We start from the raw sequence: 27,944 nt of genomic DNA on the forward strand, positions 1-27,944 counted from the left end.
TACTCATTCTTAATGGTAAGAATAAATGCAAGGTTCTTTTTGGATACAAACCCTCTTCCGGCTGGATATGTTTTATAGGCAGTTTTCATTTTCAGTTTTCTTTACAAAATCTCTACATCTAATTCCACCTAGCCAAGGGACTGTGCATGGCTGTTGAGTCACTTGACTCGGTAGCCTTAGAGCTAACACTAGGTTAGTAGAGTCCTTATTCCACCCTTTTCTTTTTGTAACTATTTTCTAAAAGAGAAAAACAATTCCAATCTACCAGGTCATAGACATATAAATATTCAATCTTACTCGGATATGTCTTATATGCGGTTTTCATTTTCAGGTTTCTTTACAAAATCTCTACATCTAGTTCCGCCTAGCCAAGGAACTGCGCCTGGCCGTTGAGTCACTTGACTCGGTAGCCTTGGAGCTAACTCTAGGTTAGTAGAGTCCTTATTCCACCCTTTTCTTTTTGTAAATGTTTTCTAAAAGAGAAAAACAATTCCAAAAATATTCAATCTTACTCGGATATGTTTTACATGCAGTTTTCATTTTCAGATTTCTTTACAAAATCTCTACATCTAATTCTGCCAGCCAAGGCACTGCGCCTGGTCGTTGAGTCACTTGACTCGGTAGCCTGGGAGCTAACCCTAGGTTAATAGAGTCCTTATTCCACCCTTTTCTTTTTGTAAATGTTTTCTAAAAGAGAAAAACAATTCCAAATCTACCAGGTCGCAGACATATAAATATTCAATCTTACTCTACCAGTACAGTACATGCAGTAAGCTTCCTGTACATATTTTCCAATGCTAACTTTATTTTTTTTAAGGAATACATAAATATGTTTTATGTTCCAGCAATTTTGAACCTACAGGTTTTCCTACGCTTCAAACCAGTACCTGCTTCTTGTTGTGTATGGTCCATACCCTACACTCCTGCAACAGAAATCATACTAACATACCACACTTGAATTAATATTTTGTTATTTTTGTCTTACCTCTCAACTTCAGATAAAGAAACATACCTGTACACAATTTTCTTTTTGGTTTTACTGACCACAAGACTACTTCCCTGTGATTTTTCACACTTGGCATAAAACTTTTATTTTTTCTCATTTCCCTACATAAGGGTTATACATGTGTACAGTGACTCTAAAAATATCTTCATCTTTAAATCAAAAGGTTAGAAACTTATATGAAACACTGGAAAAGATTTAAGGGTTTATTCGATCCTCCCAACCATAAGCCAAATTCCTCTCTAGCTTCCCCGGAGCTACTGATTCTTCCAGTCAGATAAACAGTATACCTTGCAATCTGCAAGTTTCTAGATTGACCCTAGTGCAAAGACCTTCTCCGCTACAGGGCACACCAGTTTTATCTCCCACTGGTGTTAGGAGGCTTCTGTATTTCTCTCCCAAAGTAGCCCCTTAATGGATACCAGAAATAATAACATTTATCTCCAGTTGTTTAATTTTCTGGTTCCCGTCCATTGGCATTTTTCTCCAGCCAATTGTTTCATACCCTCTTCTTTCTTCAAAAGGAAGAAGAAAGCCCAAGAACCTTCCTTCCAAATAAGGAGTTTCTTTTTGTTATACCCATTCTTGGAATATAGCCAATTTTTTCACTATTTTATTTTCTTGACTGGAACAATTTCACTCTTCGAATAGCCCTATCTTTTCTCATCTCAAGACAGTTATTATTGTCATCATTAAATATTTACCACTACAATTCCTTAAAACAAAATAAGGACACATGTAGCTTCTACATTAGTTTCTTCTTTTCACAAAACAAAAAAACATAGATTCTTATAAATAAAGTTGTCCAAAATTCGACATTCATCTTAATTAAATTAAAAGTTCTCAGATCAAGCTTGAGAGATATTACACCATCAAATATAGAATGGACTCAATTTAATAAAAACATGCAATGACAAAGGTTCCATATTTCGCTGAAATGCACTAAGATAGATAAGTAGATTTTTTGTAAGATGTCCACGAGATCAAGGATGTATGTGATGAAAGAGCTACAGCTTGAGGCAGCCCACATGTCTTGATCTACAACAGATATCTATGAGGAAATCCAAAAGTAAATCATAATTGGCATTACAAAAGAAGAATACTACATATAGGAGCAGGTTGAGCAAGAGTGAAGGAATCACTAGTAAAAGACAACAATGGGGACTTCAAACCTAAGTCTAAATCATACCATACACAGACTTCACTACAAACAATGACTTGTCGCCCATACATGTAAGGCCTGCTCACTCTTCATGACATGCAAAGGCAGATTATCGGCTTTTACCATTTACCTCCCACCCCACTCTTTCGAGAGATTTTGTTGGATTTATCTGCAAAATGCGATTTGCGAAGTTTCTTTGGTCTTGAGTTAAATAGTAAGCAGAATCCATATAAACAGACACAATAAAATAATTCATAGGCGGTTGATTCAAATCTCCCAAGCCACAGTGAGGTGTATAAAGGTGAATTGATGAACTTTTCTTATTTTCTACCTCCCCAACCAGAGAAGACTTGATCAGCCAAGTTAAGTCCTGATCAACCCAACAAATCTCTGATCAACTCTTATCTACCTAAAACGAATAATGTGAAAACATCAAAATAATGCAAATTACCAGTTGCTTGCTTGTCAGAAGGATTCATCCTGAAAGGTCATGAATAAGGTTTTGAAAAGTTAGTGGTTGATCCTCTTATCTAAAGAAAATTGATCTCCTCTTTTCAACAACTTCCTCAGATCCTTTTGGGAGGGGTAGTTCTGAGAGCACTCCGGGTAACCTGGACCACTATGAGTAAACTGATACCGTTGGTGCAGACCTATTAAACCACGGTAAGCATGTGAGCAGCTAAGTTGGAGGCCCCAAGCTTAGCCAACTCAAAATTCAAAATCAATAAAGAACTCAGATGCATCACACTTAAGCCAAATCCCATGTGCTCTCAAAACACCATAGGCTGTGAACAGGATCCAGAATGAATCACATCAAGTTCCTTAAAAATGAGCTGAAAATGCATCAAACTCTACAAAGGCATTTTACAATAAAATGCACTTTTTTAGGCATCTGAAATCAATTTAACTAGTGACTTGATAAGTGAACAAACTCAACCTTCCAAGTGAGTCATTTTTTCAGGTAAGGGAAAGTTTCTTCCTAATTCATTTTTTTTTTCAAAATTCAGGCAAATCTGGGTAATCTTAAAATGAAACAAAACGTTTGAAGCAAAGTTCCATGGTTAAGGCTCCCATTAATCAAGTGGAAAAATGAAGTCTGCTAAATTCCTACTGGATTTGGGGAGGATTTCTATTTGTCCACTTGTTAAGTTACTCGATCAATTATATTCACGAACTCCTAAGCTGCATATTTGAATGCGAAAACAAACATTTACCTATCATAAACGCTTGTCAGAGAACCCAAATCAGGAACAAGCACACCGTCATCCTTCTTTTCAGCCCCTGCCCAGTACGACACACACCCAGTTTCTGCAACCAACAACATCCGTTACTCAGAACCCCACAACTCAAAAGACAAAAACTGAAACCAGGGGAAGTCCCGAAAAGCCTTATTATGAATCATTTATGTAAAGTGCTAAAAGAGAAGGTCCAACCAGTAAAGTCCTAATCACCAGGGTTACTCCATCGTAAGTTCAGTACTTCGAAAGTAAGGTCGATCCTTCGAACTTAAGGTCCGAGAGAAGTTATAGTTGGTTTTGAAAGGCTTTCTCTGGGTTGGTCTTAAACTGCACCTCATTGGGAATCGAACTCACCCCTTTTCCGAAGCCAAAAATCCCATGAACCAGCACAATTGGAGCCAGTTCATTGCCCTCAAAATAAGGTCCATTTCCTATATCTCTACTCCCTTCAGAGACCACAATCTTTGGTTTGCTGTAACTCTCCGCCACTGCCCGCGATGCCCTAAACCTCTTCAGACGATGATTATTCAGAATTTCAACAATGTCAAACGTCACTGCAATGCTGAATAAATAAAGCCCGTAAGCCAAATGAGCCGCAGCGCTGGTCAAGAGCTCTGCCAAGCACAGGCCCAGCGACATCACTGCCCATAACCGCATCTTCAGAAACCCGAAAAGTGCCGTCGATGTACTCGAACCCGGAACCTACTGTGTCACTTTTGGACGCGAAAGCCAATCTGCAGCTGGTGAAAATGGAATTGGCTGCCGAGAAAATCCATTTGGGTGTCGTGAAAATTCATATGGGTTTCGAGAAATCCATTGTGACGACGGATTGCTGCCGGACTTTACTAATTGCCACCGCGGCAATGGAATAGGTGGGCCGTGACAGGTTTCCTGTAATGATTCTCCGAGGTTTTGGAAATAATGCATACTAGTAACCAATGCCCAGCAGTGCATGCTTTACTCGCAGAAACATTCCTTTCTATTTTCTGGTTGCTCACGTCTAAATCAGGTGAAGTTTTTCATAACCTATCATTTACTAACACGTTCTGATGACCGATGAATATGATGAATGGCCGGAATCCATCCCCGGAAAATCAACTATGCATCATAACATAAATCTACCTTGAACAAAAATATCGGAAAATCAACTGTGAATCCTAGAATAATTCTACCTTGGATAAAAATATCGATCCATCGAACCCACTTTCGAAAACACATAATCCATCCAATCTGTGGAACAATGCAAGTAAAACCCTGTGCTCTGTCATAATATTATTTGTTCAATGGAAGGAATACAACCAGGGACAATCAACTTCGGATAACTCATTCGGCCGATAAATGAAATTCTTCAAATGATACCAGGCAAATAAGTTGTTTGGAGGATTAATTATTGGTCGATAAGCTATGTGTATATAACTGAACTTATGATAATTTCTCTGCATAAGCTATGCTATCAGTGTATAAATTGTGGATGAATGAGTTATCAGTTTATGAATTATCGATATATAAGTTCTCGCTGATAATGAGAAGTTCTCAGTTAATAAGTTATCAGTGTATAAGTTATAGCTGATAAAGATAAGTTATCTGTTAATAAGTTATCGTTGATAATAGATAAGTTATCAATTATAAGTGATCAGTGTATAAGTTATCACTGATAATAGATAAGTTATCAATTATAAGTTATTAGTGTATAAGTTATCGCTGATAATAGATAAGTTATCAATTATAAGTTATCGCTGATAATAGATAAGTTATCAGTTATTAAGTTATCAGTGTATAAGTTATCGCTAATAATAGATAAGTGATAAATTATCAATTATAAGTTATCGCTGATAATAGATAAGTTATCAGTTAATAGTTAATAAGTTATCAGTGTATAAGTTATCGATGATAATAGATAAGTTATCAGTGTATAAGTTATCGCTGATAATAAATAAGTTATCAGTGTATAAGTTATCGCTGATAATAGATAACTATCAGTTAATAAATTATCAATTATAAGTTATCAGTGCATAAGTTATCGCTGATAATAGATAGGTTATAGTTGGTTTTGAAAGGCCTTCTCTGGGTTGGTCTTAAACTGCACCTCGTTGGGAATCGAACTCACGCCTTTTCCGAAGCCAAAAATCCCATGAACCAGCACAACTGAAGCCAGTTCAGTGCACTCAAAACAAGGTCCATTTCCTGTATCTCTACTCCCTTCAGAGACCACAATCTTTGGTTTGCTGTAACACTACGCCACTGCCCGCTGTGCCCTAAACCTCTTCAGACGATGATTATTCAGAATTTCAACAATGTTAAACATCACTGCAATGCTGAATAAACAAAGCCCGTAAGCCAAATGAGCCGCAGCACTGGTCAAGAGCTCTGCCAAGCACAGGCCCAGCGACATCACTGTCCATAACCGCATCTTCAGAAACCCGAAAAGTGCCGTCAATGTACTCGAACCCAGAACCTACTGTGTCACTTTTGGACGCGAAAGCCAATCTGCAGCTGGTGAAAATGGAATTGGTTGCCGAGAAAATCCATTTGGGTGTCGTGAAAATTCATATGGGTTTCGAGAAATCCATTGTGACGACGGATTGCTGCCGGACTTTATTAATTGCCACCGCGGCAATGGAATAGGTGGGCCGTGACAGGTTTCCTGTAATGATTCTCCGAGGTTTTGGAAATAATGCATACTAGTAACCAATACCCAGCAGTGCATGCTTTACTCGCAGAAACATTCCTTTCTATTTTCTGGTTGCTCACGTCTACATCAGGTGAAGTTTTTCATAACCTATCATTTACTAACACGTTCTGATGACCGATGAATATGTTGAATGGCCGGAATCCATCCCCGGAAAATCAACTGTGAATCCTAAAATAATTCTACCTTGGACAAAAATATCGATCCATCGAACCCACTTTCGAAAACACATAATCCATCCAATCTTGTGGAACAATGCAAGTAAAACCCTGTGCTCTGTCATAATATTATTTGTTCAATGGAAGGAATACAACCAGGGACAATCAACTTCGGATAACTCATTCGACCGATAAATGAAATTCTTCAAATGATATCAGGCGAATAAGTTAATTTGGAGGATCAATTATTGGTCGATAAGCTATGTGTATATAACTGAACTTATGATAATTTCTCTGCATAAGCTATGCTATCAGTGTATAAATTCTCGATTAATGAGTTATCAGTTTATGAATTATCGATATATAAGTTCTCGCTGATAATGATAAGTTCTCAGTTAATAAGTTATCAATTATAAGGGATCAGTGTATAAGTTATAGCTGATAAAGATAAGTTATCTGTTAATAAGTTATCAGTGTATAAGTTATCTCTGATAATATATAAGTTATCAGTTAATAAGTTATTGCTGATAATAGATAAGTTATCACTTAATAAGTTATCAGTGTATAAGTTATCTCTGATAATATATAAGTTATCAGTTAACAAGTTATTGCTGATAATAGATAAGTTATCAGTTAATAAGTTATCAATTATAAGTTATCAGTTAATAAGTTATCAATTATAAGTTATCGCTGATAATAGATAATTTATCAGTTAATAAGTTATCAATAATAAGTTATCAGTGCATAAGTTATTGCTGATATTAGATAAGTTATCAGTTAATAAGTTATCAATTATAAGTTATCAGTGCACAAGTTATCGCTGATAATAGATAAGTTATCAGTTAATAAGGTATCAATTATAAGTTATCAGTGCATAAGTTATCGCTGATAATAGATAAGTTATCAGTTAATAAGTTATCAATTATAAGTTATAAGTTATCGCTGATAATAGATAAGTTATCAGTTAATAAGTTATCAGTGCATAAGTTATCGTTGATAATAGATAAGTTATCAGTTAATAAGTTCTCAATTATAAGTTATCAGTGCATAAATTATCGCTGATAATAGATAAGTTATCAGTTTATAAGTTATCAATTATAAGTTATCGCTGATAATAAATAAGTTATCAGTTTATAAGTTATTGTTAGTTAAGTTATCAGTGTATAAGTCATCGCTGATAATAGATAGATTATCAGTTTATAAGTTCTCGATATATAAGTTCATATGTTATCCAACGATGAATTTAGGGAACGACAATATTATAAATTCAAAAATGGCCGACGAACAAGATTACCTGTTTGATAAATTGCAGGCTTCGAATAACATCATAAACTTTTACTGGCTTCTGTTCAGGCTTTATAAGTTCCACGCCATCTACGGCTCTCGATCAAGGGTTCCCAATCTACGGCCCCAGTGCTTGCGATTTTTCAATCTTAATCTGTGCAGGGTACAGTCATGGCGTTACGGCTGCTACCGTTGCTTCAATTCGTGGTGTGGAGCAGTCATAATCTTGCACTTCTCATTCGCGTGGTGTTTGTCATTCGTTGGCAGGTCAGATTGGTTGCCACTGGTTATCAAGCCTTCCGGGAACCACATACTCACACTTATGGTCGGTGGGGGAAATTGAACTGAGACCCCTTCATTAGAAGGATCAGATTGGCCCTTGTACGAAGGGCGAGAAGCACTTTCAGCGCAAGTGGGTAATAACCTGTCTGGGAATTGTGCTTTCTTAAAAGGAAAGCATGGCTTCTTTTGAAGGATTCGACTTTGGATGCCTCTCATGTCTGTAAGCGAAAGCTTTGCCTCTTCAATTTGTTTGATGTTTGCTTGAAATGCGGGGGAGGATGAATAGCCTCACAGCCCGCCAAGCAATTACTGCAATCCACCATTCGAAAGCACAATTGGCTTCTGGGTGTCGATGCGATGCAAACTGAAAGGAGTATTTGTCCCGGCTGAGGCTGCCCTTTCATTCTGGGAAGTGATTTTAATTTTCCAATATTAGGTCAATTGTTTGACAAAATACCTCAACCAGATTTTCGTATTGGCTAACCTGTATGACGACTGGATTGAATTGGACATTATGGATTCTCAGAGCAAGGGTATCTTTGGAAACCCCCTTGAGTGAATGCCTTCGGAACAAGAAGTGTCGCTGACCTTGAGTCGGCAGCAAATCATGACCACACTTTTTTTTTATCAAAGAATGATAATAGATTTTGTAATGATGTTTTCTACCTATTTGATTGATTGAGTTATTGAACTGAGAAGCTCATTTTACAGCTCAGTATAATAATTTTATTGAAATTTTTTTCATATTGGTTAAACTAAAAAAATCTAAAAATCTAAAAAAAAAATTAATTAATATACAAAATATTTTAAATAATATCAATTGATAAAAAATTTGCACGATCAAAGAGAAATTTCTCATGTTGACTAAAATAAAATTAAAAATCTAAAATAAAATAAATATATAAAACATTTAAATAATATTGACTCGTAAAATTTTTTCCCTTGCACTTGGATGCCTCTAGGCTTATGTTAAATCAGTATTTAAAATTACAATGAATATACTTATACTTAAGATATTGTAGGGAATATGGCTTCAGATATTGTAGGTTTAAGCTTTCTTGTTTTCCCATTTCATTCTTATTATGTTTACATTGATTACATATCAGATTTTTTTATTTGCTCTTTATTAATTATCATCCATTTTATTACTAAACTATAATTGAAAACAGTTCAATTTCCCTCAATAATATGTGATCATGGAGGTAGACAAATTAAAGTTTTTTATTTGTAGATATGATCCTGACTATATAGTTGAGTCTAAGATTTGCTTCTATGGATGCATAAAAAGCTCAATGACCTAATGAATTTTCAGGTTTGAAGTTGGAGATGAATAAACAAAGGTCTTGATATAATGTTTGTAATGTTTTTGTCTTGGCCGGTGATATTGGCATCATTTTGATAATGTGTGCCATTGGTGGAATTTGTGGCAAAATAAGTTGATTATCATAAACTCAATTTGTGTAAATGTAAAGCAATGTTGATGATATTGATGAGAATTTAAGTTTTTTTTTTTTATAAGATGACCATGTTTTTTTTCAATGACCACGAATCCTTATGTTAAAGAAGAAATAATATATGATTTATTTAAGCCATTTAAGTGGGATCTCTCATTGGATTGAAATTTGTAATTATTTGGCATGAATGCCTCACCGGGAGGCATTCATGCGATGTTATAGTATATCTTAATTTTGTTAACATTTTTTTGACAATTTAAGCACTTAATGAATAAAAAGCAATGAAATTGAGGCTCTTTGTAAGGTTAAGATGGATTATGGATTCATGGTTCATTTAAACAAAATTTGAAGTAGCTTAAGATAGATATATTGCTCATCATAACAAACTTTAAAATAGTTAAGGCAAAAATGATATAAAGAATAAGTCTAGTTTTCCATCAAAGTAAGATAGATTTATTGCTCGTTAGAATAAACTTTAAAATAGCTACGACAAAAATGATACAAAGACTAAGTCACATTGAAAATTTTGCTTCACATTTTATTTTATACAAATTTTGCTTGACATTGAAAATGGTACTTAGAGATATTGATTTCCTTGTAATTTAATTTTTGAAGATAATTTGTACCAAGTTTATTTAACTACAATTTTGTTGACTGGAGTAGAGAAGAAACGTTATGTGTGCCTAGTTGCTAAGGGTAGCAAAAAAACCCATGAGACAACCATTTTAGCAAATTATTATTTAATTAACTATTTTCTAAAGTTAAACTTAGGAAAAATTAAAATTCCTAATTTAACTTATGATTTAATCTTGACCATTAATCATGATTTATTCGCATTCATTGAGAGGGAGATTAGGGTTGAAATCTAAATTATAAGAGGAGAGAGAGTGAGTCAGTGGAAAGTCAATTGAGCATAATCAAGCATGAGAGATCAATGAAGGAAGAGAGAGGATTTCAACAGATCGCAGGACTCGACATTCGAGTATAAGAAATCGAGTGAGGGTCGAGCTCTTATAGCCCAACACAATGATATATTTGCATGTGCGTGCAAGAGCGCGGTAGTGTGCTCACACATGTGGGCCAATAGTTGATCTATGTAGTTGTTTAGAAGATCTAGTGCGCAGAAAGAGGAATCGATTTAGTTGCAAGGTGATCAAATGTTTTTCTTGTGCTAAAAGGGAAGTTTCTCCCTTGTAGTTCTTAGAAGAAAATTCTTTGCTAAAGAAAATAATAAAAACACAGTGTTCCAGGTATTCCTCGGAGTTGGGGTTTCTTGGGTATTTGATTTATTTTCCATTGTGCATGATAAGTTATAAAACTCGGTTTATGCAATTTAAGTTTCCTTCTATTTCTAGTTTTCGTACTTAGAAAATTGGAAATCAATAGCTAGGTTTTAAGGAAATCATTCCAAATTTATATTGAGATTTGTATTTTTGAAGTTTTTTTTTTGGCTTGAAACTAATCTTAATTTTGATTTCATTGTAATCCATAATTTAGGGTAATATATATTTTCTTTTATTGTACAATTGATTTACATGTAATCTGCAATCACTTTCCACTACAAAACAAACAATATTCATTCAATATTTGAATTACAATTCTCAAAAAATTAAAATTCTAGCGAGGGTAGAGCTATATAAAAAAATTGTTAAGTTTTATGGTATGTTTTATGCTTGCAACAAATACTTCAATATCTTATTAGCCCAGTAACAGTTTCACTTTAGATTCCAATAGCAATCACATTAAACTTCAATTATTGAAAGTAATTGTAGATAGAACATCATCAACAATATGCACATGAAGACAAGCCAAGACAATGAACACAAATATTTAGGAACAACCCACAAATATGACGTGAATCTGATTTGATAGGAACAACCCACAAAACCTAATTTATGACTTATCCTCCTGTTTAGGAATACTTGAGAAGACCTTGTTAGGAATAAAATGCATTGAAATCATCTACAGCCCAACCATGAGACATATATAATTTTTCTCTAAATTGATTTTTAAGAGCAAAAAATCATGACATTTTTTTAACCAAAACTTCAAGTTCCATAAAATCTATACATATATAACTATTAAAGAAGTTCAATGTAAGCTTATTATTTAGAGCTAGTTATGAAGATATTGAGTGCATTTAGCATACAATGTATTTATGGTAAGTATAGGAACTTTACTTGTATTAGCATGAAGAGCATAGACAGTGTTGGGCCCGACATAAATATGTGGTTTGTGGTGCAATTTATAATATTGTCGTTCAATGTAGAAACTAACTTGGGAAAAATACTTGTCTTTGGGGGCCCATATTGTATGGACTGGCTAAACATTGGATCCAAGAATCATTAGACTTGAATATGATGACGCCACTCGAACCGAATGAGAGATGTGAAGACAATGAGAATCCTTAGAATTTGCAATTGATGGTAACCTTCTGTTATGATGTCCTTCAATTTTTGCGAGGGTTCATAGATTTGATTTGATAGGAATAACCCAAAAAAGCATCTTGCTATGATGTCCTTCAATTTTAGACTAGTGTTGAATCATTAGACTTGGATGTGATGATGCCATTAGAACTGAATGAGGGATGTGAAGATGATGAGAATCCTGAGAGTTTGTGATTGTCGATAACCTTTTGCTATGTTGTCCTTTGATTTCTAAAATGGGCTTGCAAATCTGATTTGATAAGAATGGTCCAAAAAACATCTTTGCCATCTTTTTAAGCTCCTTTTGCTTAATCCTTGGACAGTTTGTGCACAATCAATAAGCACAAACTAGGAAAAATAAGTATATGAAAAAAATTAAACTAACCATAAACAAATATGTAACTAGCAATTTCACTACAAAGGAAGCTTGTAAGTAGGTAGAATATGGAAGAAGACCATAAGATGAAGACAGATGTGGTAAAGCAATTTTAGTTATCTTAATGGTGGGAAATTGGAAGGGCAAATGTAAACTTTCAATATTCTTTAATTAATTTATAGACTTGAATTCATAAAAGTTTCTTATAGTAATCTTAAAAACATCATGAAAAATCATCAAGGGTTTATTTATGTAGATCAACACAACAAAAATCTAGAGCAAGTTGATTTCATGGTTTGTATTGTATTCTTGTTGAATTAAGGAGTAACAGAAGATGTGATATAGTGGAAACAAACAAATATATAGCTCATTAGAATTTACTTCTTACATGTTTGGATTTATAATTGGATATGTATTATTATATCTAACTCCGTAATTTCTCGTATTTGGTAATTTTTAATATGGCATCTAAGAAAATTCATTGACTGAGCACATTCATGATCACTTATAGGGGTTCAAAGTATTGTAAACAAACTCTTGGAAGAATTGACTTATTTAATGGAACTGGAAGAATTTACTCTTATTTTAATGAGATGAAAAAGACTTGCTCATGAGCACACTCCGAGAAGGTAGTAGTTAAACAACAACCAAAATTACATAGTTGAAAGGAGTTAAAAAGTCAATGATAGTAAAATGGCAAAAACAAGCTGTCGAAAATTTAATGACACCCTTGAAATGACTTTAAAAAGTGGCAGATAATAAAATGAAAAAACACAAATGTTAGAAAATTTAGACGGAGTATCTAATAATTGTAGATGCAATATTTTTCTAATTGTGAGTAGATGCAATATTTGTCTAAGGTAAATGGAAATGGAAATAGCTAGAAACCATAGTTACAAAACTAACTCAGCAACATTGAAGAGTAGGATTTCAATTCATACCCATTAAAAGATCCATAAAATCACTCAACATAATGCATGTCAACCTCAAAAAACCTATGAAAATTCAAAAAGAACTCAAAGGCAAGAGTTTCAGACCAACTAGAACCCAGGCATCAAACTTGGTGCTGCCAAGTCCAAGTTGAACTTAATGGCAACAAAAGTTTCGCTCAAAACTATGAGACTAATTTCATGTGAGAAATTTAAACTTGAAGCAAAAACAAACAACCTTTTTATACAACTTTACAATTTTAAAAGCAATGGAACTATAATTAATTTTTGAACTTAATAAAATGGAATCAATTGGCCCATTGATTCTAGTATTCTTGACAAATTAATTGTTTCTAAAGGTATCATCAGTCACCAATACCTTTGTGTTACAAAGAAATGACAAATTAATCATTTCTAAAGGTATCATCAGTCACCAATACCTTTTGTGTTACAAAGAAATGGAAAAGAGCTTAGCAAAAGGTTTGGAGTTTAAAATAATCAAACCCATTGTCAATAAAAGAGGACCATTTTAATGATCTTTTGTGTTCATAACCAAAAGGCATTAATGTTTAAGAAATAATCTATTTCAAAAAGAAGCCCTCACATTAATGATATGGCCTCGATCCAATAAGAGGAGCAGTTCCTCTTGTTATCTTTTCAAATGTAATCTTCTTGTTATCTTTTCAAATGTAATCCTCTTGTTACTTTCAAATGTAACGTAGTCAATGTCACATGTGGTGCAGAGAGTGCTCCGGTAACCAGTGATGCTTTGGGAATCTCTTAATCGCATATTAATACAAATCATCCATGAGCCTTGCCATAGTTCTAAAACAAGAGTTACCCCTACAAGTTAGATATTGGACTGCCAACTTCAAAAATCTTCCAAATAATTTTTCGATATAATGTAAAATTCAAAAAGGCCATAACCAAAGGCAATACAGAGAAATAACCATAAACAGTGCATGTTAAAGTAATCAATATGACACACATGCCCAGAACACCTCATCAACAAAAAAAACTGACGCAACCAGTAACCAGAACAAGCACAATTAGTTTTATAGATGAGCCTGATTTCATAAACTGCTAGACAGTTTCTATTACAACGATCTACATCACAGTTTTGTGGGGTTGACGGCATATCAGACTCTAACTAAAAGGAGTTGCAGGAAATTAAATACAATTGTATGATTCATACTCTACAAGCCCTAAAATAATCATCAACAAAATCATTTGGGACATAGTCAACAGCCATAATTCAAATATAATTTACAACAAACTACATGATAATTTTGTATGGTTGACAGAATATCAAACTCCAGAGAAAAGGAATTGCAGGAAAAGCACTTCAAATTAAATATAGCCGGAAACCCGTGGACTGCTACGCATGCACAAGGATTTGCATTTATAACTCTTTGTACATGCAATGCATTTGGGATCAAACATTTTATAAAATCCATTCATTGCAATGGCAAAATGTGTTTGCATAACACCAAAGCAAACAATGATGATTTTATCTTTTTATGGTGGTGTTCTATCCATTATGTGCACACTTATTTGCAATCCCTTCCTTACATTGAAACAACTATCTTTAAATCAAAAGTTTTCCCATTCTTATAAGCATATATCTTGTCTATCTTCACAATTTTTTTGCCCGACAAAAATTACTCATAACAATAGCACAACTCAACTCTCATCTTTCTAGGAACTTGCATGGATATTTTGTTTTCATGAAAAAAAAAAGGAAGCCCCTTCATCTTTCCATTCATGAAGGTTATGAATAATATACCCATGAAATGGAAATGTATGTCAATTAAATATGAGTTGAAAGTATTGATTCATGATCATGCAAATTTAGCTTTTCTCTTCCATATATTCAAAAGAATTTCACGAGCAAAAAAAAATCATGTTAAACCCTATCAATAAGTAATCACATTTCATCAATTGAGATTTTGACTATCCCTCTAAGGCAAGGGACATTATATCTATTTGGTGTGTGCCACAAAACAAAGTTAGGCATGCTATAAGGCAAGGGCATAACAAGTAGAGAAGAGGAAACAATTGATAGTAAATCAAAATGTGCCATATCAAAGCTTCCCGTTGAATACTAATATAATTTCACTAGTTTGAATGCTAAGTATAATTAAATGCTTTTATAATTTCACTAGTTTTATAATTTCACTAGTTTGAATGCTAAGTATATTTGAATGCTTTTATAATTTCACTAGTTTGAATGCTAAGTATATTCGAATGCTTAATTTCACTAGTTTGAATGTGAAGCATAAGCATATTCTAACCATGATGACAATAACAAAAAACTGCTAATTTACAATAAGATATCCACTCATGAATTATCTCCATGTAATTGAAGGAAAGGAGCTAGAATACATGTTATTAAAGCAACTAGAACTTATGCATTTGCAGATAGTTACAAGTGCTATAAGCAATGCAATCTTGTAAATAGCACAAACCTCTAACAACGACCAAAGGAATAAATGAAACCAACTATTAAGCTGACATCCAAAATGTGTGACCTTACAACTTTCAAAGGAAAGATCTCTCCCCTCAGCAAGTCCATCAAAAATAAAACACAAATTCCTTACAGATTCTTGCTTTCCATTAATATCTGTATCAATATGTTCAAACAATAGTCATCGAACAAGAAAGCTCGTTGAGTCAATTGCAGAAACTCATGCATAATCAATGTTTTCTCAATTGAATTACTTCAATCTGAGCTGCAATTACTGTCAACCCAAAAATGCTGATTCAGTTTATAAATATAATATTCCCGAGTCTGACAAAGCTTCCGCATAAACCAGGCTTGTCTGAATGCACATGAACATATGAAAAAAAAACTCATGTGGTACAAAGAAGGGTTTAAAAATACACTGAGAAACCCTCGGAAAGAACATTCATGAATTATGCTCCAATGACAGACTTTCAATTTTTACACGACCTAGAAAAAAAATATAGTGACCAGGACTGCACCTACATACTCATTTACATATGATTTACAGTTGCTTAACCTCCATCTACAGTGCTGAACAATATTTGATGAAAATTACAATCTTGATAGAATGCCTCAAAAACTGGAACACAAGTGAGGCATTTCACTGCCAAGACGTGCTACCATTATTCATGGTATTCTTGTAAATAAAGAGTCGGTAGACACAAAGTAGTACAGTGTACTTCAAATTGTTCTTATGTTCCCATTGAACTACCTTAAGGGTGGTTCCGAACCTTGGTTATTTAATGTTGGATTTGATCCGACAGTTCCATTATCTGGGGGAGGTCCAACACCCCATTTCCCTTCTGACTCTTAAGGCTCAATAACATGAACTCCTCCATCTGTCATTCCAAGAGCAAATTGATTCGGTTCGGATGGATTGATGCAACGACTAGAGGATAGGCGTTACTGCTGCATAAATAACAAAACAACAAATTAAATCATAATATGCCTTGTCAAAAGCCAAATCTGAAAAATAGATGTATCAACCTTGATAGAATGAAAAAGCCCATTTACCTGTTCATTCCCGATGGTAAATATGCAGAAGGTGCAATGCGACAGTGAGGCCTCGAGCTTTCTGCATCAAACACTCCAACTGCACCATCACAGAAGCTCGCATAAACTAGGACGCTTGTCACATGAGTATATGGCACTTGAAATAGGAGCAGATAGGGAATCATGAGGAGACCACTGCAATGCAACCATGTAACAAGGTCATCCAATCAGATACAGAAGATAAGTGACATTATATAACTGTCTATGTTTGAATTCAAGACTGCTTACAAGTACTTACATAGCGCAAGCGCTCCAACTTGGAAACATCATATATAGCAAGCTGGCTCTCAGCACAACTAACAAGTGAATTTGATCATTATGAAACTGTACTCTTGTATCTCCGACTGGTGCTGATGATCTTCCTGGCTGTAGTGGTACAACTTTTGACTTTCGCTTGTCCCACCCATCTATGCCCCAGAGACATAACTGCCGAAAGACGTGGTTGTGAGTACAGGAACATTTCCACTCGGTAGATTTGTGTAAACTTTAAAGTGAACATCACGGAGTCAAACTATATATAATAATAAAAGACACCATATACCTGGGCATCAGCTCTAGAAGATACCAACACATTCAAAACAAGTGAAAAAGCCAGGCCTGTGATTTTCACTTGTAAAAGATCATTTTTGGTAAAAGGGCACAATGAAGAAAATGATAAGAATTTTAAATTCAAAGATATATTCACAGGCAGCAACTCATCAACTCGAACATTGCATACATTGTATATTTGAATTGATGAATCCTCCATGCCAATTGCAATGATGTTATTTGTTCTGAGGGTGGAAAGCCAGAAAAGTGGCTGCAGGTGGCATGAAAGTTGTCATGACCTGCAATGAATCACTAATTAGCATGCCATGAAACCAGTGATTCAGATAAATTGGGAGCCTTTGAATTCTTAGCCTATAGTGGGGAACATTACACAAGAACCCTTCTAGAGTGATCCTGAACTATAGCTAGCTCCTTGGAAAAGGAGGTGTTGGAAAAGACCAACTCTAACACCACATAATTTGAAAGTTGAAAAGCACAACAATTATATTCACAGGTGAGACATTAGAGAATAAACCCCTAAGCAGACAACCGAAACTGAAATTATATATATCATCGGAAACATTAAAATGAGACTGGTCTTTAGGTAGAAGGCTCTCTTACCTTAAATGTCATCATATTGAATAAGGAGACCTTGCCACCGGAAGTAGACATCACATAGGAATCATTCTTAGACAAAGCTATACAAGCAACGGCTTCTTCTGGATTTGTATCACCAATGTCATTATTCATAACAATCCCACTAGCTGGCTGCCACATCTGTGGTGGAATACTCGCTGTAGACTGTGGAATAAAATACTAACTCTTAGTTCCTCGTCAATCATTACTACATAAAATAGAGCTGCAAATTATATATCCAAAAGTATAACAAACAAATAAATAAATAAAACAAGCTAAAATAAAAAGAAAGCAAACAACAACTACTAAAGAACCCCACCTTTCCAGATGGATTCCAGTCACTCCGTTGCCATTTCCATAGCTTATGGAGAGCATTGGATGCCAGTGCTAAAACAGCAACACCGAAATTGGTGTATATCAGTCTTAGCACATTACTTGTTTGGATCAATATCGACAGAATTTGTAGCAGATAAAATTGTATTGTATGTCAACCTTTAGTGTTTTCTATAATAGAAGGATGATTGCATACCTTGCTTGCATGCATTGTGTCAGGCAACCTGAGAGACCTACACTGACCCGAATCAGTGATCTTCAACTTCCAGTTCTTCCTCTTGTCTGTAACCTCATCTAGAAGCCTTGGTTTAACATCTGGTGTCCAACTGCTGTCTATGCTACTCTGCACACATGTTGTCTCAAGTGTCAGATAATTGTAAGAATCCACTGATCATATCATCCTATTCCTATAAAAAAATGCCAAAATAATGGCTAATAGAGCATTTGAAAGGGAAAAACAAAATCCTATGCTATATGGAAACTTGAAAGCAACAATATCTGTAATCTGGAGTGAAAGTTTAGACACTGATAAGATATATGTGACAAACTAAACTGAATATGGCTGGACAAATATTGTAGACTCTAAAGAAATAATTCTAGGAGAAAGCTCTTACAAAATTGGTCATTGACACTGCAGGTGGAAGTCACTCTGAACGTTCTATAGCACCGGGAAGGGAACCAGGAGCAGTGACTACAGGAGGCATGACATTCACAATTGAAGTCTGCATATTAAAAATTATCTAGTTAGAGTTTAAACTTTACCATTAATTAGCAGTGCATGTACATAGTAAATGTTCATGGAAGCAATTTACCTTTGTTGCCATTGTCTCTGGTGGCACCCTCGTTCCCTCAAAGGATCTACTCTCCAGCATGTGAATTAAGGGAAATCCCTCTGCATTGGCTAAGATCTTTTTGCTATGTCATTAGTTGTGACTGCCAACAGGGAACCATCTTTACTGGAACGAAGGCGAGAACTAGCCTGGAACTTTTTGGAAAATAACACAAGGATTATACATTGAGATGTGATCAAGAAAAACATTTTTTTCTCAAAATCATTCTCTCAAACTCTAAAAATAAGCCATCCTCATCTTCAAAAATAACTTCTTACCGAACTACCCTCAACATCAATTGTTGTCAGGATATTGGTGTTATCCATGTCCCAGAACTTTATTTGAAATTCATCACCAGCTGCCAAGAACGTATTCCTGGTTGTATCAAATTGCACAACACCTAAGGAACGCTTCCTAAAACCAGAATATGCCCGCTTGATAGTTCCCTCACTTTCATTCCACTCAACCAGGTACGAATCACCATCTTTACTTGTTTTACAGGAGAAGAGCCTAATAAAAAATACAAATAATTAAGGGCATTGTCTTGACATAGTACATATAGAAAATTGAAGAAAGTAAAACTCAGATCCACATGAAGACACTTTATAAACTAAACACCATTCCAAGTTTAACATTTTACCTTGTTCCATCAGCACTGCAAGCCATTGTAGTGCACCAGAGGCCAGGAGCATTATAGTCCACCCTAGATCCCGCAAGATCATACAACCAGGCTTTGATCTTTCCATCAATAGCTGTAGAAAAAATAAACTGCATACAAACAAAGAGTCATAATCCATCTATCTTTAGTGCAATTAAGTATTTCTCATATGGAAAAAAATTCACAGGAAGCCAAACATCAAACAAAAATAGAATATGCAATGTAACTTTAAAACAACTAGAATTTAATACTACTCAACTGCAATGCACATAAATTGTTCAGGTCTCAAGGAACAAAGTACCTGAATATTTTCTTTCTGGTGAGGACAAACAGAATAGACAGGTGCTTCATGACCTTCAAATGTGTACTGCTTTTAACCAGTTACTGCATCCCACACCTACAAGCGCACAATTTCATATACAGAGTAAGTAAACGACAACTATTGAAATGAGTCTTGACACATCTGATAAAGCAGATTACCTTGATGGTCTTATCATCCCCACATGTAATTATGCATAGCTGGGAGGTAGGGTGTGAAAAAGCAATATCATTCACACCACCAGCATGTGTGTCAATCTGTATAAATTATATCAAAGTTAATAAATTATACTTTCAATACAAACTTAATTTTACAGACCTACAAGCATGTACAGGTTGGTCTTTAAGCATGTAAGCAAACCTCTAGATGTTGTCTCAAATCGCCTGCCACAGTATAAGAATATATGTGAACTATATGCTTGGAAAACGCAACTCCTATAACACAATGCAGGCATGTCAGTATCTGAATAGAGGGAATAGCACACCATTGTATTGGTGCACAACCAACCAAAAGGAGACCAGAGACGTGTAGATGGCATTATTACAAATCACTCACCTTGTTGTATAAAGGAGGAAATGATATCAAAACATCTTATTAAAAAATATAGATTAATTTACCAAGGACTGCCCCATCTGGGCTCCAAATACAACGATTCACTGACACAGCTGGATCTTTCACAAGAGCAGCCTATGAAAACATAAAAAAACACATATAAGAGTTTACCTAAGGCCTGTGCTAATGATCAAATCCAGTAAAGAACTCTAAAATCTTTTCAAGATCAATTCATAGATGTACAATTTCCACAATTTAAATTACAGAACTAATTTAGGAAAAAATCATCTACCAGCATTGGAATCGAACGGACCGAAATTTCCCAAACCTTAAAGGTCCTGTAAGCTAATCTTTCTCGAGATGCCACTTCCCAAATTGCAATGTCACCAACATTTGTTCCAACTGATCGATAAAGCCAGCAATCCAAATTTGAACCACTAGCCAGTGTGAACATACTTATAAAGATAAAAGGTACATCTTCCAAATTGACTTTAGGAATTTATTTAAATGAAGAATTGTATTGAATGGAATTTGAAATCACCTAGGATGGAAATCCATATAACATTTGAACCCTGATTGAGAGTTCTTGCCACAGTCTTTGGCAGGTCATCTTGTGAGTACATATTAAGAGGATGAGTTGGGCCTGGGCCTGGGTAGGTCACCTACAATTAGAAAGTAAGCAATCTTAGTTTGTAGAAAAGCAATGCCCTGTAGAATAACTAACAAATCCTACTCAAAATCAATGGACCTGGTAGAAAAGCCAAGAAACTTGAAACAAACAAAAAGTAAAAGAGAATTTAGCATTAAGTTGTGACTCAATTAAGAGAAATGAACACATGGACTGCAGACAGACAATTTCAATCCATCATATAATCAAATATCGATCTTAATTAATGCTCTGTATGTACCTCCTTGGACTGACCACCCCGGATGTGCTTCATGAGGTGTTCGGAATCAGCAGATTGATAGTCTACAGCAGTACCATTTGATGGTGGAGTCCTAGGTCATTTTAGGAAAGCCGCTGATGCCATTCACAGAATGAGAAGTCAAAATATGCTCTGTTTGGAAAACTCGTGTTATAGAAAAAAAAAAATATTTCTGACAATATATGAACAGAGAGAGCCTACTAAATCATCCCACTTCAAAGGACACTGGTCCAGCAGAGTGCGGAGCAGCAGGATTAGGATTTGTCATCCATCCCAAGAATTGTCAACTTATCAACCTTCTAATCATCAAATGATATAGGCCATATGTAGCCTCTCTCTACAAAGTCATGTAGCTTATCTTTCTGATTGTAAGTTGCAACAGAGTAGATCAAGTTGTGGCATCTTTCATGTTGGTATTTATACTATATTGTATGAATTCATAGGATTTTTTTCCATGAAAGGCTTAGCTGCCTCCAATAGATGCTGGGATAGGTACAGAGAAGCTGTCATGGAAATGTTGCTGAGTATTTGTAGTGCCAACTAATGAACAGTAAATGCAACAGCGAAATTGTTTCTCCTGCAATATATGCTATTTATTCCTAGATTACAACTCACAACCTATCCAAATTGATGACATGCAGCAATATTGCCTTCACCTGGCAAGAGAGGGACTGCGTTGGAGGAGGTGGGCCTTGGGATTGAGAGAGGCCAACTCTATAAAGGAGAGGGGAGCCTCCTCATTTTGTCATTCGATTATGTGCATTTGAGCTAGTCATTTCGACTTAGAGCACGCTGGCTGTTTAGCTGGTCTGCAGCACTGTTTAGTGCATCGAGTGTCTCCGTTCGGAGATCTCACCCTTAGCCCCTGGGGACTTCGAGTGCCTGCTCGGGCAAGGTAGTTTTCAGCAGTCTTTTGCGGGACGATTGATCTTTGGAGGGAGGAGGAACTGAGCATTTTGGATAACTACGCAGTCTTGAGAGAGGGACGCAGTTCCTTTGGTGAGAGTTCCAGATTGAGGGTTTTGCGGAGGATTTGAGCTGGGAGATTGAGCAGGGGTTCAGCCCTTGCATATTGGAGGATTTTGGCAAAGTTTCAGGTGGAGTTTTGGAGGATTCTATTCAATGGCAGCGCAGAGCCTTGAGGGACAACATAGATCCCCAAGGGGGTGATTTTCGAGGGTCGGCTATTTCAGAAAAGCTTTCTGGGTTTTTCTGGGTTTCTTGAGTAGAGTCTGATTCCAGAGTTTCAGCATTTTCTGAGGAGGGGAACAGCCCCAAATCCTCATTTGATTTCCAGCAGTGGCAGCAGCACGACAGTTCTCCAGCAGCTTGGACGCAGTTCAGAGAGAGGCCATTCCTTTGCTATTCTGAGTGTATTTCTTCACTTGCCTTGTGCAAGTCAAGGTGCTACCTATCTAATCACCTCTTGTACTCTTTCCATTACTCAGTATAATAAAATGGCTTAGCATTTCTCTCTGCATTTCTTGAGTACCTGCTTATATTTCATGTTCACATTATTATATATTGTACCACTGTTATTTTTTTATCACTTTGAGTTTCCCAATCACTGTATCATTTAGACGTGTTTGATTGGAGTTTGCTTGGGTTTGAGGGATATTTCGGAAACGGGATATTACACCTGGCATCTCTACTTCCCATTATTAACTCACACATCATAGTCATGGAGGCTCTCAAATGTTGTGCGAAAGTTCTCAGGTGCTCAACCAACACCTGTAACCACCTTCCAACAAACTTCTAGCACACCATTCTTCATCGTCTGATGATCCAGCAGCAGAAAATCTCCCAATCGTCTAACATAGGATCGACGGTGCAAAGTGGCAATGGGAGGAGAGTTCGTCCCAAAGGGAGCGCTTTACGGCATAATTACTACCTTTGAATGGAGATATGCTAACATAAACTTTTTTGTATTTAGCATTCAATCCATTTTTTCCTCCAAGCCCTTTTAGTCTGTGTAATTTCATGTTCACTACAAATTTTCTTTCTGCAACTCCATTCCCATCAAATTGTTGACAGCTTGTGCACAATGAATAAGCACAAACTTAGAAACATAAATATATGAAAGCAATTAAACTAACAATGGTAAAAAAATAAACAAGTGGGATAGCTTAGCACAAACCTTGGTATCATGGATAAATATAACTTCTAAAATGTACAAAGCCTAGCAACCAAAATAAGAATCACAAATGCTTGCTACCACACAAAATTAAGGCAAACTTGGGGGTTAGAATCCCCAATATAGTTATATTAGCGCCGAAATTGAAGAGGTCATACATTTAACATGGTTCAATTCGCTTATCAGGTTGCCCTTTAGTGTTGCTTCAATGAATCCATAGATACAAAGAAAGAGTATGACCAATGGACAGGGCTAAAGATAGAAATGGTATATGGGGAAAGGTGAGGTAAGTAGTATCCCTGTCTTTGATCTCCTGCTTGACATGCATGCAGTGGAACATTTACAGTCAAAGGAACAAGATACAAGGAAGGTCCCAACCCTCCAAAGCAATTAAAGTTTGGATGAAGCATTGGTTGCTACAAGAACAAATCCTGGTCCTACACATGGCAAGATATAACAATAATTCATTTCTATTTTCAAAAATAATTGCAACAAATGACAATATTCATTTATATTTTTATATCTTTATAGGAACAGAAAGCACATATAATGTTCCAAAAGCTTAACACCTGTGTTTTTGTTAGTTTTAGAGAAGCTTCAGTGCTTAGTCATCTCATGTTTCTGTAAGCCCCAAAACCTTCCAAAGGCTAATGTGCGAGCCCTTATGGAAAAATATAGAACATAGTGAATAAAGTCTTTACAATTCCATAGTTTACCACTAGTGTGTTTTCTTTTCATCCTCAAGTTTCTCTTGACATGCTTTCTTCTCTTCTATGGTCAATGCTTTCCATTTAGTTCTCAAAATGGCTCCCATATCCTTGAAAATGGTATTTGGATTCTCATATTTCACCTATTGGTGATATAACATAATGAATTGGAGCAAATAATTAAAATGAAAATTCTTAAAAAGCATGTGAAGCATTCATATAATAGAAATCAAAGTCTTTCTTATACGACAATATATGCAAAAGCAAATTAGAAGGGCATCAAATATTTTGTTTGGTTTACAATAGACTAAAGTAGTCTATGACATTGGGGATATGCATCTTTTCTATGTGCATGTGATGATAAGATGGAGCATTGAAGTTTTTAAGGAATCTAAATTCCTTTCAGGCCTAATATCATAAGAAACACGATCAAGCATAAGGGCACCACTCTCAGAAAACTTTTGAGTTAATTCCCTTTAGAAGAAAAACAATTAGCATTTGGTTTCCTTCCTTCAACATTGATCTTTGTTTGCTAGTAAGACACACTTGAGGCCATTGTCCTTAGGGGAACAAAATATATGTTGAAGAAGGTTTCTTTGGCCTATTTGGACCCTTCTTTATAGGAGGGAGTCTATCAAGCATTTATCCTGATGGAAAGGAAATTGTTTCAAGAAGTTAAAGTATCATCAAAAGCAGGATGGTTCTCCTCATCGCTTCATCTTAATCTTGCTGAAAAACAAGACATGAAGAGTACAGGATTGCTATGTGGAAGTCTTGCTTCACTAACAAAATAGGGAATTAGAGGCAATGAGTGAATTCAAAATCATATTTCATCAACAAAACAAGGGATCCAAGGGTAAATGAGTGGGCACGAGAGGCTTTGAAAAATAAAAATGGGCACCAAAGGAACGTTTTCAAGAAGTTAAAGCATCATCAATAACAAGATGATTCTCCTCATCGCTTCATCTTAATCTTGTTGAAAGAAAAGATATGAAGAGTAAGGGATTGCTATGTGGAAATCTTGCTTCACTAACAAAATAGGGAATTAGAGGCAATGAGTGGACTTGAAATCATGTTTCATCAACAAAACAAGGGATCCAAGGGTAAATGAGTAGGCACGAGAGGTTTTGAAAAATAAAAATGGGCACCTAAGGAACATTGATCCAACATTAAAACTTGATGTGCCCATCTTTCCATTGCATTAAATCTTGTACTGTATGCATCAATGGATACATATTTCCATGCATACGACCACAGAGAGTCAATAGTGGATTGTAAAGACATTTTCAAATGGTGAGTTGTTGATGGAAGGGACGGTGGAATTGTTGGTGAAATGAGGGTGCTAGAATTTGTGATCAAGTGATAGTCAAGAAAGGTGAAAATCATTGGCTTTTAGCCTACACAAGCTCCAACTAAATTACTTCAATCAATCTAACACAAGTTATATTTATCCATGATACCAAGGTTTTAGTTGGTTAAGCAAAAAGTCCTATGCATAGAGCCAACTAGTAGTAGTTGTGTAGCACCACCAATAATAGAATGCTTAACCACTACATTGCTCTTTATTTGCTAGTTGCTCAATGTGCCATGAAATTTGAGTTTGTGGAAAACTAGTTGGTCGCAATGGAAGAAAAGTAAAGGAGAAAATCTTGGATCCCTACTAACAGCTTAGAAAACTGTAACAACCCATCTCTTGTAGACGACATACTAGAAACACCTTCATCAGAGGGAAAGCTTGTAAGTGCATTAATACTTCTTCAACCTTAAATAGATTTACTTCCTTAAATACACCTACCTCCTCTATTGTTATTGTACTTGGAGTTGATAGTTCTATGTATTTATCTCGGTATGCATCTCACCTCAGCATAATTTGGTTCTCCTACAGCTGCCTTAAGTGTTGGTAGTTCTACCACTAATGATGTTTATACCACCATTGTTGCTAGTGTTGTTTCTTATGGGTAAGCAACTGGAACTACTCCTGGGTATGCAGCTACTCATTATGGCATTGATTGTGCTATAACTACCCCTGCTTCTCCTACTAGTGGATTAGAAACCATATGAAGGGAAGTTGTAATAGAATTGACTGCCTTCACCATCCTCATTAAAAGCATTGTCTTGGGCCTCCCTTTGCAACCTTCGAGTATGCAATTACTCGTTATGGCATTGTTCGTGCTATAACTACCTCTGCTTCCCCTACTGGTGGATTAGAAACCCTACGAAGGGAAGTTGTAATAGAATTGACTATCTTCACCATCCTCATTAAAAGCATTGTCTAGGACCTCCCTTTGCAACCTCCAAAGCTCATATTGCATAGCTATTATGGCTCGGCCCTGATCGTGCTGTAACTACCCCTGCTTCTCCTACTAGTGGATTAGAAACCCTATGAAGGGAAGTTGTAATAGAATTGACTGCCTTCACCATCCTCATTAAAAGCATTGTTTTGGGCCTCCCTTTGCAACCTTCGGGTATGTAACTACTCGTTATGGCATTGTTCGTGCTATAACTACCTCTGCTTCCCCTGCTGGGGGATTAGAAACCCTACGAAGGGAAGTTGTAATAGAATTGACTATCTTCGTTGTCCTCATTAAAAGCATTGTCTAGGACCTTCCTTTGCAACCTCCAAAGCTCATATTGCATAGCTATTATGGCTCGGCCCTGAGAAAGTTGGAGTTGGTGCCCAATACCCAAAAAGGAAAGCATACCTGGAATGTAAATCCTTATAGCATTACAATAAGGCAAGGGAAATGACTTAGTCATCCAGGCAAGGTGGTACTTCATTAAAGACCCAAAGAGGAAAGCACATGTGGTATGTAAATCATTACAACATTATAATAAGGTCGGGAAATGACTCAGTTAGTGACGCAAGGTGACACTGAAAATTTCTAGATAGAAATCCAACTGCGGTGACTGATATTATTTCTTCTACTTATTAATTCAGAAATAAGTTATTCATAGTGTTTCTATGGCAAATATCGAAATAAACTCTACTGCAACCTTCACAATTAAAATATTGCAAAAAGTAAATGCAAAGGAAAATACTAGCGCAAGTATAATCATAATGACATAGTTATTTTTGGACAATTGTCCCTGGATTAAAATAAAAAATTAACTTAAATTAAAATAATAAAAAAAAATAAAAAACCAATGCGGGAAAACCAGTGCAACAAATGAGGGTTTCTTTATTAATCTTCGGCAAAAATCTCATGTACAAGATACAACCAGCAAAATAGAAGAGGAATCTTTGTGAGAAACTTACTGACATTTCTCTCACACTTCCCGACGAGATTCTGATCCAAGAGAGGACCTGCTGCCCCCTCTGCGTCTCACTATGTCATCTTCTGTGTGAGGATTACGCAGTCTCAGCGTCAGCCTCTAAGCTATCCCTCTGCATCACATCTTGTACGTTGTCCCTTCTCTACTCTGCGTCACAGCTTATGCGTTGTCCGTTCTCTACTCTGCGTCTTCTGCTCTTGCACTTCCGACTGATGCTGCTACCCTCTCTCTCCTCCTCACCTGCAACTCTCCCTCTAAATTATCGAACTTCGACCAGTGAGAAAATCGATTTTACTCGAGTAACTAAGTATTTCCCTGTTGTGTTTTCCAAATGCCCATTGAAATCCTTCTTATAATCCTCCAATTGAGAACCAACGACCCAAATTAGATTCTAATCAATGGCTCAGATCATTTGGACTCGATCTTCGTCTTCTTCTAGAAGTTTCACCCACAGTTAGATTAATACCCTTCAATTTTTAATACCCTTC

The 27,944-nt window shown here is 35.9% G+C and overlaps 2 long non-coding RNA genes and 2 pseudogenes across 7 annotated transcripts in view; 1 reads left to right on the plus strand and 3 right to left on the minus strand.

The window, feature by feature from the left end:
• Positions 1-4,801, minus strand: part of LOC149144973 (uncharacterized) — a 26,231-nt pseudogene extending 21,430 nt beyond the window's left edge. Inside the window, exons 1-2 of the transcript XR_016265137.1 lie at positions 3,754-4,801; positions 3,380-3,473 (exon numbers count right to left, since the gene is read on the minus strand). The product of XR_016265137.1 is annotated as an uncharacterized LOC149144973 (transcript). The remainder of the gene's footprint in view (positions 1-3,379; positions 3,474-3,753) is intronic.
• The window catches only part of LOC149144975 (uncharacterized), a 10,794-nt gene extending 1,460 nt beyond the window's left edge, over positions 1-9,334 (plus strand). For 2 of the 4 annotated variants that reach the window (XR_016265188.1, XR_016265190.1), the window contains 3 exons: positions 332-428; positions 534-642; positions 9,129-9,334. This is a non-coding gene — a long non-coding RNA (uncharacterized LOC149144975). The remainder of the gene's footprint in view (positions 1-331; positions 429-533; positions 643-9,128) is intronic. The other 2 variants (XR_016265189.1, XR_016265191.1) reach the window with 1 other exon arrangement.
• A 6,322-nt stretch (positions 9,335-15,656) lies between these two features.
• On the minus strand, positions 15,657-20,192 carry LOC149144976 (protein TOPLESS-RELATED PROTEIN 2-like; annotated as a pseudogene). Its single transcript, XR_016265138.1, has 13 exons — positions 20,187-20,192; positions 20,026-20,121; positions 19,847-19,942; positions 19,528-19,655; positions 19,166-19,397; positions 18,842-19,036; positions 18,254-18,290; positions 18,044-18,146; positions 17,710-17,889; positions 17,102-17,387; positions 16,799-16,986; positions 16,522-16,695; positions 15,657-16,416 (listed from the first exon to the last, which is right to left on the minus strand). The product of XR_016265138.1 is annotated as a protein TOPLESS-RELATED PROTEIN 2-like (transcript).
• Positions 18,302-18,781, minus strand: LOC149144977 (uncharacterized). The gene is made up of 2 exons (XR_016264037.1): positions 18,672-18,781; positions 18,302-18,400 (listed from the first exon to the last, which is right to left on the minus strand). It is a non-coding gene; the product is annotated as an uncharacterized LOC149144977 (long non-coding RNA).
• Positions 20,193-27,944: the final 7,752 nt, after the last annotated feature.

The sequence above is a fragment of the Pinus tabuliformis genome, chromosome X, assembly GCF_031772625.1.
Source record: "Pinus tabuliformis cultivar Carrire ecotype Pingquan chromosome X, CPIR1, whole genome shotgun sequence".
NCBI classification, from domain to species: domain Eukaryota; kingdom Viridiplantae; phylum Streptophyta; class Pinopsida; order Pinales; family Pinaceae; genus Pinus; species Pinus tabuliformis.